Source organism: Panthera tigris, chromosome E2 (assembly GCF_018350195.1).
Source record: "Panthera tigris isolate Pti1 chromosome E2, P.tigris_Pti1_mat1.1, whole genome shotgun sequence".
NCBI lineage: Eukaryota > Metazoa > Chordata > Mammalia > Carnivora > Felidae > Panthera > Panthera tigris.
In genome coordinates this window covers 41,581,218-41,601,153 of record NC_056674.1, presented here as the reverse complement: position 1 = coordinate 41,601,153, position 19,936 = coordinate 41,581,218, and the positions used below count along the sequence as shown (strand labels likewise).

The following is a 19,936-nucleotide window of genomic DNA, read 5'->3' as shown; positions in this document are numbered from 1 at the left end:
TTCTGAAAAGGGCCAGATAGCAAACATTTGAGGTTGTGTGAGCTCTGTGTTCTCCGTTACAAGGGCAGAGTTGAATAGCTCTAACTTGGAAGCAGCCACAGGCAGTAAGGTAAGGAATGGGCATGACTGTGTTCCAATAAAACTTTGTTTACAGAAACAGGAAGTGGACCAGATTTGGTCACAGGCTTTAATTTGCAGACTGCTGATTTCAAGCAATTTAAGAATTTTGTTTTTAATCTTTATCAATTGGTATTTCTTTGTATTACTCCACCCAGCGAAACTGAGGGTTTTGTCATGGATGTATCTATATTTGGAGGACCAGGAAGGTTAGTGGGGTTTTGTAAATAACCATTAATATTTTCTCCATCACCTGTTGGTTTAAACAGGTCAAAGGGATTCTTGGGCCACACTGCCTATAAGACACATGTTTTGGGTACCACTGAGCCCTAGATTTAGTGTGATTGGTTTTCCAGGTTCCTAGGTAAGGGATTGTGTGTGGGCACGAGTGAGTGTATTTAATTCTTGGGACCAGAATTCTCTTGGCCAATAATGGGAAAAACTAAGGTTCAGGTTTTTTTTTGGCTTTTTTTTCACTTGCTCACTAAATTCTGGAAAGATCCTCATATCAAATTGTGTAATGGAAAAAGTACTGGAGCAGAGCCAGGGGATCTGACTGCTATTTTGGTTGTATTCCTACTTTTGTGTTTGACCTTGGCGAGTCCTTTCATTCCCTAGTTCAGGTCTGTCAAATAATAAACAAAAATCTTTGGTCACCACATCTTTCAGTTACTGGCTGCTATGCAGATGAAGTCTTACCTGGAATCCAAATACATATTGAATGAAGGGGGCTGACGCACCAGAGCCCCTTTGTCCTAGCACTCAACCTCACCCACACTGGGGGGTCCTAGAAGCATCTCTGCTGGAATTTAGGGCTCCAGGCAGCGTAGGGGAAAGACTGCTGAAGTGTATATGGCTCTTTGGTCTTACCTACTTTTCTGCCATCAGACACCCCCAAAATTATTGACACTTCTTTTGAAAAAAAAAAAGTTAACTTAGAGAAAGGGAAAGTGGGTGGCAGAGAGAGAGGGAGAGAGAATTCCAAGCAGGCTCCAAAGAGCCCGATGCAGGGTTCAAACCCGTGAATTATGAGATCATGACCTGAGCTGAAATCACGAGTGGGATGCTAAGCCAACTGAGCCACGAGGCACCCCTGGAAGAGACTTTTCTTGAATTGGTTCTTACATACTCCTCTTGAGTCTCTTTTCCTCATTGATTTTGCACTTTTTGTAATCTTCATGCCTACCTCCTGGACTCATTACTTACCCTCCATGGCTCTACTCCAGATGTCTCCTTCTAGGGTTCGTCTAACTAAGTGACGTCTTATAGAAAAATTATGGGTCCTCCACTGATTTCCGAAGCATCTCACTATGGCTTTCAGATACCCTTGTTTAAATGAACCTTTCCTCCCTACACGTAAGACCATAGGAAGATCCACATCCCAACCAGCAAAAGTCAGTGTGCTTTTGGTGGGGCTCTCCCTGGAGGAAGCATCATCCCCAGTGCTGGGAACACTCCTGGCACTTTTTGAATCACTGAACTCACCCTTTAAGGAAGTGGCTACAATGTTACTGAGCTCCTTGGCTTTAGGTTTCCTTTTCTCTATCGATAAGCACCCTCCCATCCCCTGCTCCTCACAAGGTGAGGATTGTGGGGGAAAGAGAACAGAATCTTGTCCATCAGTGGAAGGGGGTTCCTGGGATAGAAAGACCTGCAGGTTGAAAAGCTGGCCTGTGGGAAATCAGGGGAGGATGTTAGGAACTCAGACTTTCCAGCACCATGGCTGAATATTCCATGCCACGGAAGAACTCCTTGTATAGGGTTCTGTACCAATGTACTCTTTCCAGCTCTGGATGGCTGACAGGTTTCTCAGTGTAGCCTTGTCTGGATCCTTTTGCTGTACTGTCCACCTGGACCCTTCTTAGCCTCAGAGGGAGGGGGTTGGAGCTGTGAATCGGCCAAACCTGACATAAATGAGGACGAGGGGGATTCAAAGACAAAAAGGAAAATGATTTAGCAAGGAAACCGAAAGAAATTACAATTAGCTGCAGGTTGCTAAATCTCCATTAGCCTCCCACTGTGCTGTTGTTCTGTAGCCAACTTAGATTATCCAAAGACAATGTTTAAAAGCCATTTTAACTAAATTAGCAATCATGTAAAACCTTCCCTCAGAATATATGTTTATCTGCACTTTCCCCTGAACAATTTCTGTCAAGGAATTACATGAAAAATTGAGGTCAAAAAAGACTGGTACAGAGGGAAGATGTTTTGAGCAAGATATCCAACATTTGATATTAGCTCTGTGTGACTGACTAATTTTCGATTGTTTCTTCTAACTAGGCTGGCTGTCTTGGGCTTACTCAAGACAGTCCTGGTTTTTCTCTGTGGTCGTGGCATAATGATGAGTACCTCCCACCCCCCTTCCCCCACACCTTGATTCTTGAAGGTGTTCCAATATGGACAGTAAATTATATGGTCACTGTCTACATATGCAGAGAAAACTCCAGTCTCCCAGAACGTGCGGAACGTGGTGTAGACAAATCCTTTTCATATATGACGTCTTAAAACTTAGAGCTCAGGATCCTGAGTCTAGCCCTTCTCATCAATGACAGACGGATTTGTCATAATTTTTATGTCTTGGTATGACATACTAGAATCTTAAGTTCTTTGCCACAATGTGAGGTGTATTGTAGACCAAGAATTTTTCATCTTCAAAATCATACCTGGGTTGATACGTTGGTCGATACTTGGTGATCCATTTTGTGCTTTCGGCTGTGTGGGGGATGGAAATAGCGTGTGCCTCTACACGGGTTCTGCCTCTACTCCACATGAGGCTGAAGGAAGATTCCCAAGCTGAAAGGGGGTTTGCCTACTGACCTTCAAGATCAATCCCGTGCTCAGAGTCCATGTCTAAATTGAAACTAATGGCTCATATCAATATATAATAAATATCAATATGTAATTAAAGGATTGTAGTCATTACTGTTCTACTTGTCCTCTGTGAGACTGAGCTGAGTTGGACCCTGGATCTGGCCATTAGATGGTTATGCGGCCATAAGCGAGTGACTTAAACGTTCTGAGTTTATTTCCCGTCTTGAAAAGCACTGCTGGTGCCTGCCTCCTCTGCCTTAGGATGCTCAGGTGAGGCTCCGGTCAAGCGCTGGAAGAGACGTAATCCCCATGCAGATAAAAGGCCGTTTTGTCTTCCTGCTGGTGTGTGGGAGAGCAGTAATTAGCTAATTCCTGGCAGCTGAACCATCCTTCAAGATGGGCCCCCGTTCTAGCATTTACCTCCCCTATTTGTGGTCAGGGCAATCCCATTTCCTCTTGGGAAATTTTGTTCTCCTATGACCTTCAGTTCTTCATCTCTAAAATGGGGAAAGTTTAGTATCGAAGTTCTATACTTGGCCAGTTGGACTCTTTCTATCCTAGAGTTATAATCTATGTCGCTATCTATTTTTAGAAAGGAAAAAAAAAATCATTCTGCTGCTTAGCAGTGGAAGTAGGACAATCCAGCCAGGTCGTCTCTGACCTGTGAAGTTCAAATTAATTAATTCACGCATTGAGTAAATGTTTATGGACGTCTTTCTATCAGACGTGTGCCAAGTCTGTCACATGTTTTTCTCCTTTAATCCTCAGTACATAGTGTGTGTTGGGTCTTGCTGCTTGCTTTGCAAATGAAGAAGTGGAGCTTGTGGAATTTAAGTAACTTGCCCAAGATTATATAGCAAGCATGTTCTGAGGCCAAGGTTTCAACTTGTGTCTATCCAACTCCAAAAAATACATTTGCATTTGGCCTCCCTGCTAGGGGAAGAAGAGCTGGAAGCAAATTTTATCTAAGATGCCAATGAGTGATGGTCCCTTTTTTATTCCATCCAAATGTCTGCAGCAGTAACGAAGCATTTCATGAGCATGGAGGTTGTGGGTAGGGATATGGGGTTATGGGTTTGGTCTTATCTGTCTAGCGTGCCTTTCTTCTTTCTCCTCTTCTGTGTTCTGGTGGTGATGGTGGCAGACTTTTTGCTTTGGAAGGCACGTGCCATTAGCCCATTCTAAAATTCTTGTGGGGATGTCAGTTACGGAAGCAGGTCCTTGGTCCTTGGGCCACGGGGGCTTTCCGCTGACCCAAGCCTCACTAATCAGAGTGCGCTTACTTCCTCTGGCCACAAAGGCTTGGACCAAGGAGTGGACATGTGACCGAAACCAGCCAGTCAGCTTCTTCCCTAGGTCTTAGCTATACTGGGGAAGGAAGAGCTTTTCTTTTCTGCCTCTGGGATGTTAAATAAAGGTCTTGGATACAGCCATCCTCCCTTCCAGGCAGGTGGCATCATGGGAAGCCAGAGAGAATGGGAAGAGGGAAGCTGAGGAGTGAGAGAGCCTAGAAATACTACTCAACAAATCACCCCCATCCCCACTGTTTTGTTTTTGAGTTTTGTCTGTCATTTGTAATTGACTAACACAAGATGCTTCCTAGCATATGTTGGCAGAAGCCCAGAGTCTGGGAAGCAGTTTCCTCTACCTGTGAGTGACAGGCTGGGGAGGAGTCTGTGGTGCAAAAGTAGACAGGATTCTGGTTGTGTGTGATGGTCGGTTTGGCTTTGGTATGTGTGTGTTTTTTCCCCAAGGAGAAGTCACTTGGTCATCTGTCTGTCCCCTTAGGTGTTCACTCCAATAAGCCCTGAGGACCTGGTAAGGCACAGGGACTCTGCGGGTGCTGGAGGTCTGGTGGAGGCCAGTAGCCGTAACCCCTGCCCTTGTGTGGCTCACGGTCTAGAGCCCTCTTTTTGTCTGAGCCTCCACGGCCCTCCTCTTAGCAGGCTGCATTGGCCGTTTACAATCTATCTCTTGGGTGCTAAATTATTTACAGTCTCTTTTTACCAGAGCATCCAAAGGCTTAAAGACAGATTCTGTTTCTGAGGCCTGGGGTCAAAGCTCCTTTCAAGAGACTCCTCTTATCTTCATTCTCTCTCCTCTTTGCCCTTAGCACACCATGGATCCAGAACAGATCGCTTGCCAGAGCTATTCCTAGAGGAATGTTTAAGCCAGAGCTCAAGCCATTTGAATATGTTCTTCTCTGTTCACTTGAGTGTAAATCCACTTGGGGTCCTGATGGATCCTGAGGAAGAATGTCATCCTACCCGTGAGAACAGAGGGGTATGGAGGGTCTTGGTGCAGGTACTGTGCCTGGTGGTGGGTCTGCTCACCCCTCCCTGTGGTGCCAGGCTGCCCTTCTCCCGTGTCTCCTCTGGCCCTCTGAACAACCCGTCTGGCTGGAGTCCTCCCCCTCTGTAACCCCAACCTGCTCCACTGCCCCTTTGTCACTAGTCATCGTGACACTAAGTTGAGCCTTTCTGCAAGATCTTTCTGGAGATGAATGGGTTCCTTTGGGCACTACCCAGCTCCAACCCCTCCTCCCTCCCAATGCCTGGGGCGGTGCTCCTGGGAGAAGATTGGGAATAGAGGATCTGGGGCCAGGGACACTGGGTGGGGATGTTTGGAATATCAACAATTCTATGATCAGCAGAATCACAACGGGGAAGTGGTGGTGGGAGTGGAGGGCGGGGAATGGCTAGAAGGATTTGAAGACCTAATGGGGTGCAGCCGAGGAGGAAGAAGGGTGTGCAATCATTCAGCTAGAAGTTGCCGGACCTGGGCTTGGAGACTGGGTCCTCTTGACTCTGGCCAGTGCCCATTCAACTACACTCATCTGTCTCCCAGCCACCAACTTCTCCCCAGCTGCTGCTTCCCTAGAGTAGATGTCTCCACCCCACCAGCTTGGAACTGGTTCCCTGCACCATGTTCTTTGTCACATGACCTTCATGAGACCAGTGATGACCCCTCAGTGAGTGCTTGGGTGAGGACACAGATAACTGGCCTCATGTCTGCCTTCCTGGTGGGGACCACTTTGGTCTTGTTCACCTCGGGATCTTCGTGAAATGCCTGGAACATACTAGCTTATTAGAAGTTGGTGGAATGATCTATAGATTTCTGATCTTCTTTATAAGCTTTTGGTCCTAAATACTCATCTACCTACCTCAGGACCTCCTGGCAAAGAGAGAGAGAGACTGGATAATCATTGTGATTCAGTACATTTTATCCCAAGCCAGCTTTATTTTACTCCACAAAAAATACAAGTGAAAAATACTTAGGTAGAATTTTTGTGTATCAGGAAAGCTACAGGGGAAATGGAGACACCAGTTCTAGGTGCAGTGAGGGACTGCATTCATGATCAGGAGGGAACCGAATGAGAGGGAGTTCTCCCAGGTGCAGGGAGGGCAACAGTCTGGAATCTCGGAGGAAAGGCTCGAATCTCCACCTTCCTTGAGTGGCCGCCCCGTAACTCCCCACCTTGTTTCTGCCTCAGCCCTCACCACTGGAAGTGATGCATGTTTTGAATTGACAGATCTCATTTAAATTGCAGGGTTTCCTCTGAGGGCTTGCATTCTGAAGTGTTGGGGGACTCTGAGCTCTCAGAGTAGTGGGGGGGGTGCCCAAGAACAGATGGGGAGAGAGCAGAGGCAGAGTCCCCAAATGGGGTGACAGGACAGCACTAGGGAGAGATTTATAAAAAAAAAAAAAAGGAGGGGGTTGCAGAGTTGGGCTCTAAACATAAAGCCCTGGATTCTTTTTAAAAAATCTTTTCTTGCTAATGGAGGGAGCCCAGGCTGGGTAATAGAAGACATCAAATTACACGTACTGAGTGCTCGTTAAATTCCAGGCAGTGTGCTGGGTGCTGGAGTTACAGGGGAGAGATAATAAGAAAACCTTCTTTTCATAGCCTCACGAAGCTCACTGCTCAGTGTGGGGGTTCAGATGATAAATGTGCAGAGAGAGGAGTCAGCAAAGGTCGTGTGTGTTCATCACCTTGAATGCTAGGAAAGAGCTCTTCAAAGCAGCACAGTTGAAGCTGAGGATTGAAAGAAGAACTGTGCACAGGAGGGAAGAAGGGACCACACATGCAAAGGTCCTGGGGCAGAAATGAGCTTTGTGGTCTCCAGGGGCTGGAAGGCAGTAATGTGGGTGGAGCAGGGCGACCAGGGGGCTCTTGGAGCTGGGCAGGTGTGGGCAGATGAGTAGGGGCAGTCGCCCCAGGCAAGAGGGACGGTAGGTTGGATAATCAGGGTGCTGAGTGGTTTTGAGCAGGGAGGGGCTATGACCTGAGTTCAGTTTTACAGAAGCCCCTGCCCCACCGTTGCTGCGTCTGGGTGTCCAGGATGTGTGGGAATGGGAGGAGGCTGTGGGGAGGTTCGGGAAGGAGCAATGATGAAGAAAAGGCCGGAGGAAAAGAAGGGAACAATTTGGGAGCTTCTAGGATTTGTCTCTGGCGCCGGGATCTGGTCCTCAGTTTCCCTATTTGTAAAATGAGAGTTATTCTCCCAGGTCCTCCCAGCTCCGTGTGTCTGGGAGAGTCTGACTCTAGCCCTGAGAGCTTTTCCAAGGTCTGTGTCGGTTTGCTTTTTCTCTCAAGGCTGACAAAGTCTCCCTGGGGAGAATTTTGATGTACGACTTAAAGATAAACTTTCCAGTTTTTTAAAGTTGTGTTCATATTTTAAGTGCCTGACTATCTCGTGTCCTGCTTCTTGGTGGGAGCTGGTGGGTGACAGTGTTACATTATTAATAAAATATGAATACATGAAAACACTCATTTTAATTTAACTTATGTGGGAAACATGATCTTTGGGGACTTTTGGCAAGCAGTTGGAAACGCATATTTGCCCCCCCAACCTTTGAAAGCCCTTGATCAGGCTGGGGTCTTTGTTTCCAACAAAGCCCTTGACCCCTCGTGGTTTCAGTTCTGTTTACTCTTGGCAAGCATTTCTGGTTCAAAGGGAGAATCTTGAAAAGCTGGATTGGGAAAGTCTATAAAATCTTAACGCATCTTTGACATCAAATAGCTCTTTCAAAGCAGTGATTTGATGAAGTAAATAGAAATATGCAGCAGCACAAACCATATGGAACGCATTTTCCGTAACTGCTCCGCACTTGAATAACAAAGGAGAAAAGTTCTTGGCGCGGGGAGTTTGGGATTTTAATGACCCTTAAATATTTGGCTCAGTTGCCAGATGTGTTTTACCAGGCTGAAAACCCCAAGGAGAGGCCCTGCCTTTCTCTTTGGCAAAACATAAGCTAACATGATGTTGCCGTTCATGAAAAGATGTTTGTGCCTCGTTGCAGAAAGCTTAATTCACCATGATTTCCTTAATTATCCGACCCTCCCCCAAACTGGCATGCCTCCCAGCCGCCTTTCTGATGGAGACGCTAAGCCATTTAGGGCGATACCACAGAAACCTCCTTAATTATTTGAGATTGGGATCAAAGCACCGAAACATGGTTCATTGTGAGTGAGAGCTGTTGTCGGAACCCAGGCAGGGCAGAGGCTTGGCTCTTCCTGGCATGGGTGGCTCTGCCCTAACCCGCCGCGTGAGCCGTGCAGGCCCCTTGGTGTCTTAAGCTAAAATAGGACAGTGCCATGTTCATGCTGTTCCTGTCAAGTTCTGGTTTGAATTCTGAACGAGCCTGCCTGTGGTAAAAACGCAGCCTCGTGTGTGTGCTGCCCCTCTGGGCCCTCGTCCCTAGTCCGTTGAAACATCTGTGAGCAGGTAAGTGGGGCGATTCTCATCTCAAGGTAACCTCAAAACTAGTTTGTCCAAATTCTGTGCACTTAAGAGCAGATAATGGATCCCTAATAACCTCCCCCCCCCAAAGAGACATAAAATCACAGTTTCTTCTTTTTGTTCTTAATCTTTATTTTTGAGAGAGAGAGAGAGACAGAGTACGAGCAGGGGAGGGGCAGATAGAGAGGGAGACACAGAATCTGAAGCAGGCTCCAGGCTCTGAGCTGTCAGTACAGAGCCCGACATGGGGCTTGAACTCAGGAAAGCGAATTCATGACCTGAGCCAAAGTTAGACACTCAACCAACTGAGCCACCCAGTCACCCCTAAAATCACAATTTCAAACGGAAGGAGCTTTCAAAGAGATGAAACCAAGCACCCCCATTTCACAGATGTGGAAACTGAGGCCCACAGAGTGGAAGTGGCTTGACAATCTAGTATCAGAACCAATGTCAGACTCTCCTTAATTCATCATCAAATAAGTGACTTTTATTTACCAAGATAAAATGCATCTGCAGGGGGTGAAGAGTCCGCAACACTGAAGATGTTTCAAATACGCCCTTTAGGAGCAGGTCGGCAAAGGGACAGAGAATCACACATCAAGAACTGGACCCTGCTCTCAGGCAGTGTTGCTTGGCCTTCCATTGAAAACATACAGAATGTTTTATAGAAGAACCAGGAGTGAAGTGACGTGACCATATCACACAGCCAGAGTGGGCAAAGTGTAGGATTGGTTCTGAAGTCTTTGTTCCCCTCGAGATGTGAAGGCCGGGCCGTGAACTTAGCCTGAGTGGCTCTAGAGGCCTGGACATGGGAAGCTGGGGCTCTGTCTCTCCCCGGATCCAGAGTTTGGGCCACTGCCTTTCAGCTCGGGATGCACCGCGGAGGAGACTGCCTGCTCCTCTCAGCCTGGCAGGAGACCAGAGAACGAGTGTGCTTTTCTGTCCTTGCCAATAGATGGAAATGGGCAGAAGCCCACATCCTCTGTGCAGCTGGGACAAGGTCCAGAGGATCTCAGATCCCAGTTGCACCAGATACTAGAGCATACTTTCTCCCTTAAAAAAATTAGATGCCATTCTGCTTTACAAAACAAAAAACAAAACTCCACAAAATCCAAACACTGAATCTAAGTTTCTCTGCCTTACGGTGCAGAGAACTGTGGTTGGGGCTGGTGACGATCACCAGAGGGGACATTCAGGTGCCTTGCTAGTTCTCTCCACGTCTTCCCCATTGTCTTCCCCTTGTTTTTCCTCCCGGCCCTTGTTCCTAACCTGCCGTGTTCCTGTAGGAATCTGCTTCTGGTTGACCAGTGACCCCCACCTTCCACCCTCTCAGTCATACCCTGGGATGTGCAATGGAGAGCATGATGTTCCATCTGTGACCAGATGTCCCTTCAGTGACCAGACACCATTAAGGGCAAAGAGATCCAACCAGAGGGCTGCAGAGGCCTGGAGCAAGGCAGTGAGAAGAAAAGTAGAAGGGCTCAGGGCTGGTCTCCAACCAACCCCAAGGGGAGCTCCAGTCTGCCTCCCCTGCGCGGCATCTCCTTCCTCTCTGGGGGGCAGGGGTGGGGCCCTGCATTGAGAGAACCAGGAAAACCAGAACTTCTATGGCTTAAGAGCAGATAATGGATCCCTAATAACCTTCTCCCAAAGAGACGTAAACTCACAATTTCAAATGGAGGGGACCTTCAAAGAGATGAAGCCAAGCATCCTCAGAACTCTGCCTTGGTTTGGGGGACATGCAGCGTCCAGGTTTTCATTCTTCGGTGCCAAGGCTCCTAAGTCTTGGGACTTTGCATGGCCTAAACCTAGAGTGGGCAGAGGGCAGTTGCTGCTGGCTTCTCTTCCTGGACCTGCTGTCTGAAAGCGCTGGGGGTGGGCTGTGAGCAGAGAGAGGGATGGGGTGGACTTGAGCGGAACTGGGTTAAAACCAGGTGGCTTTGCACTGTGTCAGGCCTGTTAAATAAATAGAGGGATTCTATACTCCCGATCTTCACAGAAAGCAGATTTATCGTACCTCATTACCATTTTACGGCATTCCACTTGGGCGAGACTGATGTTGTGCATTGTAAAAGAATGCTGGATTTTATGGTCTAAAACCTTCATTTATTAGGAGAAACATTCAGAAGTGACAATGGTGAGATCCGAAGGGGCTCTTGTAGGCTCCCGAGGAGATACTGAAGCCAGATAAGAGTTGAATCTCCCAGGGCTTCTCTGGCTAGATCATTGGCAAAGGACCACCAAGCTTTAAAAAAAAAAAAAAATTGTTTTTAACGTTTATTTACTTTTGAGAGAGAGAGAGAGCACATGAGCATGAGCAGGGGAAGGGCAGAGAGAGAGGGAGACAGAATCCAAAGCAGGCCCCAGGCTCTGAGTGTCAGCACAGTGCCAGACGCGGGGCTTGAACTCACAAATGGTAAGATCATGACCTGAGCCAAAGTCAGATGCTCAACTGACTGAGCCACCCAGGTGCCCAAAGGACCAGCCAAGATTTTGTTCCTGAAAGCCTGTGGACTTACTTTTCCTTCTTCCAAGACCCTTGCCTCTGATTTTCCTGGGATTCACTCCTTACAATTTCACCGTATTCAGGACTAGTCCTAGCCCTTCACACAGTGGGGAAGTGTGTGTAGATGCAGGTAGATTCACCCATGGGGGGTGGGGGTGGGGAGTGGAGGTCGAGGTAGGTGGGAGTGTGCATGTGAAACTTAAGTATAATTTAATTTTGTATCAAAGGCGTAGATTAAAATGTCAAAGCGTGCTACTAGGATCTCAATGAAAAACAGCAAATTCCTGCCCAGTCCCTCCTCACCTGCTTCCTGTTCCTCAGAGGTGGTGACAGTTTTCAACTCCGAGCTGTGTCTTAGACTCATTGTAACAATATACGGGGGATCTTCAGAAATGTCATCTTGAATGCTTTCCTGTTGGATGTTATCTATCGACTCTGTGCCGAGGAAGAGGAGGGTTTAACACTGCTTTGCTGCCCCCCCCCCCACATGCGTGCCCTCCCCTTCTCCAAGTGTATTTATCACCCGTTTTAGTTACATCGACACTCAGTGTTGTTGTTATGAACGTGTAAATAGTATTCACAGTTGAGACATGTGGTGTCTCATGATTATGTCTCCTCTTTCTTCTATGACAATTATTTTGTCCAGAGCTAAAATGATGGCTTTGTTCATCTGCTGGGTGTCTGTGCATCCCAGACTGGCCAGGCCCATCAGGGAGGCTGAACCCCCAGATGGTCTCTCAGCTCTGGGAGCCACTGCCCTGTAGCTCAGTCTATAGGAGTTGTTCTCTGGGGTTGCTGTGTCTTTCTTACCCTGGGATTTCCTTTCCATCTGCCTGGGAGATCCCCTCCCTCCTCCCTCCCAGTCGACTGTGCTATATCTTCTGTTTCTTTTTGCTTTTTAAAAATTTTTTTCATGTATATTTTGGAGGGAGGGAGGGAGGAAGAGAACACACACACACACACACACACACACACACACACAGAATTGGAAACAGGTTCTAGGCCCTGCACTGTCAGCACAGAGCCCGATGTGGGGCTTGAACCCATGAACCATGAGATCATGACCTGAGCCAAAGTCAGACGCTTAATCGACTGAGCCACCCAGGTGCCCCTGTATCTTCTGTTTCTTGAATTCCACCCTCTTCCTAAGTTTTGATTACTTCCTCAAGAGGATAGATGGCTTCCTTTCAAAGTGCACAGAGGATGCATTTTGAAAGACCATACAAGATCTTTCCTGCCTGAGCATTGGATTGATGATTAGTTGGGTATAGAATTCTAGGCTGCAAGTACATATTTTTGTTCACAATTTTGAATTATCTTCCAGGTTCCAGCATTGCTGTTAATGGCACTTTAATTATCTTTTGTCTATAATCTGCTTTTTCTTTTTGGAAGCTTTTGATATTTTCTGTTTCTCTCTCTGGTGTTGTGATATTTCACAATGATGTGACTTGTATTGATCTTTTTGTTAGCTCTGAGCTCTCAATGGACTCTTTCAATCTGGAGATGCATGTTCTTTGGGGGAATTCTGTTATTCCTTTGATAGTTTTCTCTCGTTTTCTTCTATTGTTACTTCTTAGAACTTCTGGCTTTCAAATATTTTCCTGGATTAATTCCCTAAAGTTGTACTTTTTCTCCTTCATTTTCATTTTTTTTCTTTTTTACAAGTTTATTTTTGTTACTAGTTTTTAACAAAGTGAAACTTCTGTCTTAAGGATCTCCTACTTGGTTACCTCTCTAAGGATATTAACATTGTGATGGTTTTTCTTGTATCGGTGTTTTAGTTCCTTTAGTATGTCTGTTTGCTTTGTTGTTGGAGACTTTTCTTAAATGCTTGGCAGTTCTTGGCTGTCCACACATGGCTGAGGGAAATGTCAAACTGCTGATGGGGAATATTGGCGTGGGGGACAGAGCTTGTCAGCTGGGAGCATCATTGTCCAGACACAGAGTCCCAACCTGGCAATTTTGTCACCTGTCCACACACTTCTGCTATTACCTGGTGGCCCAGATGTCCATATCTGGTCACCCTGCTCCTGGAGGAGTTGGCTTCGGCCCAGGGGGTTGGTTCAGGCTGGGCTGGACGTGGTCCTGGTCTCCTTGCTTCCCATGCCAACTTTTGTTCCTTCTTTCTGCTCTCATTGTGGTGCCTCTGCACAGCCCTCTGTTGTCCCGGTCAATGGTGAGTTGACCTCTGTCTGACTATCCCCAGAGAGCAGTAATACCAGAGTTTTCTGCCAGATGGGGGAAAGGACCACTGCCTGACTGCACGGGGGACACAGCGACACTTTGTACACATTTCCAGCTTGTTCTTTCTTTCCTCATCACGTTCTAGCTTGAGTGCTTCCTGTTTACTCCAACTCTGGAAACTCTCCTGGGCTCTATGGTTGCTTCAAGTGAATCTAATGTGCCTCCTCCAATTCTTCCAGCCTTCCCTGCCTGCAGGGACCTTGGCCACACCCTGGGCCTCTGTTATGCTGGCAGTGACTTAGTGACTTACCCTGTTGATCCTGGGCAGTTGGGCTGCCAGAGGCTGGCCAGCTGAATGCCCTACATTTTTCTATTACTTCCTCACTTCCGTGGGGTTCTTGTACCCCCACCTGGCCCCTGAAATGATGCAGCCAGGAGAGAAAGACATGGGTTTCCGTATAAAGAAATGATACCAGCTTCCTCCTGATTTCATCTGCCGGGTTGAATGTAAGATAAATGAATCCACTGCAGAATGTCAGGTGGATGGGAACTCACTGACACCTACTGACATGCACACCTTGTCCCTGGGTCCCCCTCAAGTCCCTGGCGGCTCATCTTTTCTCTAGCTTTGTGAAAAGCCTCCCATCCTCCCTCTTGCCTTCAGACATTATGTGGACATTGATGACTTAAGGATAATTTATTTTGCAAGAAATCGTAGGAAAACTAGGAGGAGCTTCAGGGAAAAATCTCTGGGCATTATTCTTGTTTCTGAGGTTAAAAACCTCTTAGTATACAGATCAGCTGGTGCTGTGAGTGCATGCTATTTCCCTGAACTGCATTTCTGTGTCTCATTGTGATCTCAGGCCCAACGACAGGACCCTTGTCAGTGGGGTGGGCGGCTTTTTTCCCACGTGGGCTCCTTCTCCTCTTCTTCCTTCCCTGGGAGGTGTGATAAAGGACAAAGATGTTCTCTGGCTTATCTCCTAGCCCCAGCACCCACAGAAGTGCTTGGGATGGGTGCAGAGTCCCAAATATTTGTAGAATTGGGTGACTGGAAGTCTGTCCTATATTCCTCCAGGGATTTGTATATCTGGAGGCACCGCCCTTCGAAGCAGTCAGGGTGGAGGGTCTCTGAAAACAGATATGGCTCATAAATCTGAAGTAGGTCATCCAGCCGTGAACAGGGCCTGGCTGCCATGAGCAGGGAGGCTGTTTGCTTCTCAAAGGTGGCACAGTGCTTTAGGAGTGAATGCAAACTTGATCTCTGTTATTTCCCTTTGCTCAGGGAAAATTCTTCCTCTTTAATCTTGCATGTTTGGGAAGGTCTGTTGGTCTCGGCAAGATGCACGTGGTGTGCTGGTGCTTCGGTCGTACTGCCGGCCCTAGAAAAGGCCTCCCGGAGCCGGTTCTGTCTCTTCTGTGCAGAAACCAGACCCAGGTCAGTCCCGTGCCGGCCTCACCGTTTCAACTAGACCATTTCTTCAAAAATAAATGTATAAAATGTGTGAGTTCCATAATGAAACATCTGTGAGCCCAAAACTTGATTTGAAAAATGTTAAAAGATCAACACTGCCGAAGCTTGGCTTCCCTCCCATGTACATAATCACCTTTCTGGATTTGGTATTGATCACTCACCTGCCTTTCTTTAGAATGTCACTCTATGGGTATATACCCCTAAACGATACATTACTGTGGTTTCTTTTTTAGTTGAGATGTATAAAAAGTGTGTCATGCCAGAAGTATCCTTAGGCGACTTGCCTTTTTCTCTTGCCATTAGGGTCGCGAAGTTCATTCATCGTGAACTGTATACTTGTTCTTGGTTAATTCTCACTGCCATATATGGTCTCATTGTGTGGCCACACTGCAACTTATTTCTCTAATGAATATTTGGAATGTTTTTAGTCTTTTCTAGAAAATGCCGTAAACATTATTGTAAGTATATAGGGTGCACCTGTGGTTTATACCTAAGAACAGAATTAGTAACCCATATGGAATGCTCAAACTAAATTCTAGCTGATGTCAAATTGTTTTGAAAACTGCTGGAGTCCATACTACTCTCTGGTAGTATAGGAAATATTTCATTAATGTCCTTCTTTTTTTTTTTTTTTAATTTTTAACGTTTATTCATATTTCGAGAGACAGAGCGTAAGTGGGGGAGGGGCAGGGAGAGAGAGGGAGACACAGAATCCAAAGCAGGCTCCAGGCTCTGAACTGACAGCACAGAGCTGGACTCGGGGCTCGAACTCACAGACCGTGAGATCGTGACCTGAGCTGAAGTCGGACGCTTGACCGGCTGAGCCACCCAGGCGCCCCATCATTAATGTACTTCTTTACCAGCCCTTTCTATTGTCAGGTTCCTGAATCGGGTATGGAAATAGACTCTTGTTTTCTAAAAGTGTAAATTTTCTTGATTATATAATGAAGTATCTTGCCAAAGTTTATGGGCTACTCTAGTTTCCTTTTTTGAGAATACCTGTTTAAGTCTTTTCCATAGTTTTAAATTGGATTGTGAGTCTCTCTGATTTTTAGGAGTTAAATATCTATTCTGAATTCTAATCACTTGGCATCATATATATGTGGTCAATGTCATTCCCAGTTGGAGCCATCTTTTCACTTCCTTTGAGGTGTCTCTTGATAAAGAGAAGTTTTAAATTTTAGTGTATCTTTCATTATCAGTCTTTTCTAAATTGCTTCTTTTCCATGTGGATCATCAATGCAGCTGTCCAAATGCCACTTACTGATGAGTTTTGCCATTTCCCATTCACCTGAAAAATGAGCTATGTAAACAAAATAAAATATACATGTAAAAATTAATTTTTGTGTCTCTATTCTGCTCCCTGAGTCATTTTGTCTATCCCTGCATGAATGTCATAGTATCTACCTTGGTCATATAGCTTTCTCATAATTCTTGATGGCTGGTGGGGCAAAGGCTCCTGTGGTGTCTCCACCATTTTTGTTCTTGTGTGTGTGTTTAAGGACTCTTGACAAACGTGCATGATACCATTATCACATCTACAACTTAAAACCTCACATATTCAGTTAACAAAGCAAATTTCCCAAACTCTCCAACATTTTTAAAAACTGTTGTTTTGAATCAGGATTCAAAAAAGTCCATCCCAAGAGTTGACCATGGTCTTGACTTGGTTATTACATCGCTGTAGAGGCCTTTGAACATCTGTTCTCTGTATGTCTTGTATAATAGGTGATTTGAAACTTGATCAGCTTCAAGTTCATTTTTTAGAGTGGGAAAGGCAAGGCTACCTCATAGGTGGTGGCATGCACTTCCATCAGGAGACACATAATATTTAGTTGACTTTTCTGTGTTAATAGTAGCCACTGATCGTTATGGTCTAGATTCATGAATTCACTAGGGACTACAAAATGGCGGCATGCTAATTCTATAATTCCTTCCCACTTACTGGCTGGAATTATTTTATAAAGATGAATTACCCCTAATTAGCTATTAATTACCTCAAGGTACACTTTATGGAGGAAAAACGGGACAAATTGGATAATGCCACAATCAGTTATCTATACTGAGCACTGTCAGGTGGTTCTTTAATTTAACAGTTTTCAAAATAATGACTTGGAGCCCAAGTATTCTTCAAAGATAACAAATACCTTTTAAAAATATCATCATGAATTCATGGATTAAATCCATATGCTTTTATCCATTCTAGTCATCATCCTCGTTGATGTCCAGATTGCCCCATCCGTGGCCCCTGGGAGCTTCTTCAGGTTAGCTGCAGAATTCTGAAATTTTGAAATGTAAAATTACAAGATGTTCTAGGCTCATTTTGGGCATTTTCTGCCCCAGACCCAGAATGAGCATTTATCCAAGAAGGCTTGGTTCCTATTAGTGCAAAATGCTATTGAAGAAAATTACAGTGTGAGCATTAGGAGTCTTTATTGCTGTTGGCTTAGTCGTTGTTTCTAGGCTGTTTCAGTGGACAGAGTTAGCAAACACTTACATTAGATGCACATGTATTAAAGATACAGCATGGGTTCTCGAATTTGTGATTACATAGTCTCTATTTAATTTCATCAACCTTAATGTCTGTAAGATTTCCCCTACATGGTGTTAACACCATTTTCAGTTCTTCACAACAGTGTACAAGGGCACTTTTTTCCCATGTATTTTTGGAAAACTTTTAGATGAGAATTGGTATCACAGTGCAGTTTCAATTTACATTTGTGGTCTTTCGAGCAAGCTAAAAATTAGATACGAATGCATGTGTTTGTGTGTTTGTACATACACAAACTGCACACACATATATACATTTTACCTGTTTGCTTATAAATAAGTTCCTTGTCAAGTTCCACATAAAACCTTGTTGGGAATTTTTTCTTCGAGCTTCATGGAATCTGTAGGCCAATTCCCTTCAACTTGCTATTTTTATGATATTGAATCTTTCTGCCCATGAACTCAGTCTGTTTCTTCACGTATTATGGTCTTCTTCAGTGTCTTCCAATAAATTTTTCTAATCTCTTCCTCAAAGGTCTCGAGCATCTTTTGTTAGAATCTGAGACCCTTCATGCATTTTGCTGCTTTTTTTTTTTTTTTTTAATTTTTTTTTCAACGTTTTTTATTTATTTTTGGGACAGAGAGAGACAGAGCATGAACGGGGGAGGGGCAGAGAGAGAGGGAGACACAGAATCGGAAACAGGCTCCAGGCTCCGAGCCATCAGCCCAGAGCCTGACGTGGGGCTCGAACTCACGGACCGCGAGATCGTGACCTGGCCAAAGTCGGACGCTTAACCGACTGCGCCACCCAGGCGCCCCGCATTTTGCTGCTTTTATAAGTGGTGTCTTTAAAATTGCATTTATATCTACTTGACGGTGAAATAAATATAATAGATTTTTGTACATTGCTCTTATTTCCAAGTGATTTCACTAGCTTTTCTAAAAATTCTAATTGTTGATGCTTTTAGATTTTCCACGAAGCCCATTATCTGGGAATGCCGATAGTTTTATTGTTCTATTTCAGTCCTCCTACATTTGACCTCTTGATGTCTTATCGGCTGCTGAATGCCATCAGGGTAATAGTGGACGACACCAGAATCTTAGGTTATCCACTCTGAGGACTGTCCCCCATGTGGCCAGGGAGTTTAACTTAGAAGAAAAGGTTTATTCTTTTCAACTTGTCCGTACCCCATCTGTATTGGGATTTGACTTCTATGCATTGAAGAACTTCACCTGAGGTTCTGCTGGTTGACTTTCACCATGAAGTTTCTGGTAGCTTTGCTTAGTCAGCCTGCATGGGCAGAGGGAAATGTGGCTTCTTGGACCTCCTGTCATTCGGAGCAGGATGGGCTGGGCTGAGACCCCAGGGAGTCAGGAAAGCCCTGGGATGGGGATTCCTAAACCAGAGCTGAGACGAGTGAGGGGGGTGAGCCTGAGGAGCAGGGAGTCAACATCTCGAAGGTCTTGAGGGTCAGATGTAAGAGGCCATTCCACTGCCATCAAGATAAAGGAAGCTGTAAACTAGAAGCCCAAGCCAAAGTATGGGGAGACCCAGTAGGCCCCAGACTATGGTGGGAGCAAGAACAAATGCCCAGACCTGTGTTGCCTGGATGTTATTTGGCCAGCCTTTGGTCATGCATGGACCTGTGGGTCTGTGCGATTACAGTCAGGTGTGGCACTTGGAGGGCTCAGTGAGATCATAAATGCAAAGCCCCCAGCTCATGTCCTGGCATGCAATAGAGCTCAACAAACAGCAGTTCTTGGTGGGTGCACCTCTAGGTGTTTAGTGCTGTACCTGCCAATAACTGCTGTTTATTGAGCTCTGTTGCATTCCAGGACATGAGCTAGGGGACTGGCTGTCTGTTAGATGTGGGCTTTCCTGCCAACTGGGTCTTTCCCCACCCCACACCCCACACCCACGTGCCATGGCCCTGAGGTGCTCACGGAAAGCCCATCATAGCACCCATTGAAGCAAACAGTCCTTTAGAGCATACTCTTGTTTCCCTGGTCTGCAGATTCTCAATGATGACCTCTGCTGTTAATACCCACCTTGTTGGCATGCTCTAGAGTCCTTGTCCAGTTTTGGAGCAGAGCTCAGGCTGTAAGTTCTACTAACAGACCAATCTCTGGCTCCCACAAAGGCTGGAGGAGCTATGCAGCCAGGGCCAAATTGTATCAGTCACGAGCTTATTTGGTATAGACTAGTTTTTGTCTCCATCACCCAGAGGATAAATGAACAATGCAAATTCCTAGGTCCCATTCCATCTGGGCCACACAGAATCTTGGCAGATTTGATGGGAGTCTGCTGTTTGCTGTATGACCTTAGGCAAGTCTCCTCCTGTCTTTGGCCCTCAGCTTTTCCAGTTCAACTGACTGGGATTCTCTGACAGGAGTCTGGATGTCCTCTCCCCAGTTTGCCTCCTCTGGGCATGCTTCTGACTCGGGACAGTATCTTTCTGCTGTGAAACCCAGCCAGGGAGGGGTTAGGAAATTCACTGCTCTCCAACCTTGCACTATTATCATGACCAATCTCCTTTCACACATTTTATCCTTCATTTTATGATAGCTATTAAAGACTGTTAGGAGCTCTCTCGGTTCCTTGAGGAATAT

The 19,936-nt window shown here is 45.7% G+C and overlaps 2 long non-coding RNA genes across 2 annotated transcripts in view; one reads left to right on the top strand and one right to left on the bottom strand.

Moving 5' to 3' along the window:
* LOC122234292 overlaps nt 1-19,936 on the top strand; it is a 480,573-nt gene that overhangs the window by 298,943 nt on the left and 161,694 nt on the right. The gene's annotated exons all lie outside the window — the stretch shown is intronic.
* Nucleotides 10,784-13,595, bottom strand: LOC122234295. Its single transcript, XR_006212061.1, has 3 exons — nt 13,172-13,595; nt 11,482-11,613; nt 10,784-10,917 (listed from the first exon to the last, which is right to left on the bottom strand). It is a non-coding gene; the product is annotated as an uncharacterized LOC122234295 (long non-coding RNA).